A 1,995-nucleotide genomic window follows, 5' to 3' on the forward strand; every position below is an offset into this window, starting at 1 on the left:
CAGCAGCTGTCTCTGACTCTTTTGCTGGCTGTTGGAGCCCTTTTCTTCCTACTGGGTTGCTTTGACCAGTCTTAATATGAAGGGATGTGCCTAGTCTTACTACAACTTGATACTCCATGTTTTGTTGATACCCCTGGGAGGCCTGCCCCTTTCTGAAGAGAAAAGGAGGAAGAGTGGATCTGGGGGAGAGGTGAGGTGGGGGAAGGGATTGGGAGGAGAGGAGGATGGGAAAACCAGTCAGGATGTTATATATGAGAAAAGAGTGTTTTAAAAAGGGGAAGGAAGGACAGAGAGAGGGAGGGAGGGAGGGAGGGAGGGAGGAAGGAAGGAAGGAAGGAAGGAAGGAAGGAAGGAAGGAAGGAAGGAAGGAAGGAAGGAAGGACTCTCAAAATAAGGCACATGGACTACCTTGTCTCCTGCTAAGAGCCTCTTGGTATCATCAGAGGGTCGAGGGTCCGAGGGTCTCAGAAATGTTGACACATAGTGGCATTTTCTGTTTCACTTTACTTGCCCCTCAGTTGCCACTGAGGAGTCTGTTCACAATAAAACCCCAGGCTTCGAATGGCTCTGAGTGCAAACCTCATACAGTCAATAAAACATCACCTGTTAACATCTTGAAAAAAAAAAAAGGCACATTCCTTAACAGTGGTGTGTGTGTGTGTGTGTGTGTGTGTGTGTGTGTGTGTGTGTGTGTGTATGTTATGTCTTAAGAAGTTACATTACTGGGGGTGGGGTGGGAGGGAGTGGGAACTGGGGTTGACATGTAAAACAATCTTGTTTCTAATTCAAATTTTTTTTAAAAAAAGAAGTTACATTACTCAAAGTATGTAATCTATACCTAAATTTCAAGATTACGTTTTTAAAAATGTTTGGATGTAACTGTTTTTAGTCTAAAAACGTTTCTTTTGTAAATGACATAATGTGCCTTCTGAGAGGCATTGTACAAGGTCACACATAGGACTATTGATGTATCAGAAATGGACCAAGGAGGCTCACAAGGATTCTTAGCTCACATGTTTGAACTGTAAACATTATAATCTTGTCTGTGTGATTTTCTTGGAAAAAAAAAAAAAAACAAAGATTTACACATGAGGAAAAAAGTGCTGAAGAGGTTAAACTCTAATGACATGGTTATCTTGACCTTGCCTGGTTTATTAACAGTTTTCAGTGGGTAACTAACCTCCTCTTGAGTATGAGGAGACATTTTGCATCTAGAAGAAGGGAAGAGCTGGACTTGCACAGAGCACTATGCCAAAAAGCTCAAATGCTCACAAGTCAGGAAAGACTCATTGTCAGGTGTGGTGGTTCAAATGAAAACATCTCTCACAGTCTCACACATTTTAATACTCTTTCCTAATTGGTGGCACTGTTCAAGTAGGTCTAGGAAGTATGTCATGCCTTTGAGGTTTCAAACCTTCACACCACTCCCAATGCACTCTCCCTGCTTTCTTGCTTTGGGGTTGAAAATGTGTGCTCTCAGTTTGCTACTCCAGCCACCATGTCTGCTATATTCCCTCTATGGCAAACTCTTACCCTTTGTTTCCATAAGGGTAAATAAACCCTTCCTTCAAGGTTTTGTTGTTCATGGTATTTTATACTGCAACAGAAAAGTAACTGATACCTCTGGTGTGTGGGTCAGTTTTCCTGAGCTGTGAATATCTGTCATAAATACAGGTCCTCATCCACATCTTTTGAGATGTCAAATAGGTAGACAGTATGTGACAAAAGAAGTTAGTAAACAGGTAAATATTGTACATGAAAATTTTGTTGCAATGCTGGAACATAGCAATGTTTAGAACTCATATCAGGAGTACAGTTGTGTGAGGAGATTTCTGGGTGCTTGTGAGAACAATCCAAGAAAACAGAGAAGAGGCTTGTGACCTCAGTTTCTTCAAAACACAGAACTGTTCTTGGAATGCATTTTCTTATGCTCCTCCCAGGCATAGTGGATAGGAGTGAGATTACTTTGGATTTCTCATCACTGCTTGCTGTCAG

Source organism: Cricetulus griseus, chromosome 2, assembly GCF_003668045.3.
Source record: "Cricetulus griseus strain 17A/GY chromosome 2, alternate assembly CriGri-PICRH-1.0, whole genome shotgun sequence".
Lineage (NCBI taxonomy): Eukaryota > Metazoa > Chordata > Mammalia > Rodentia > Cricetidae > Cricetulus > Cricetulus griseus.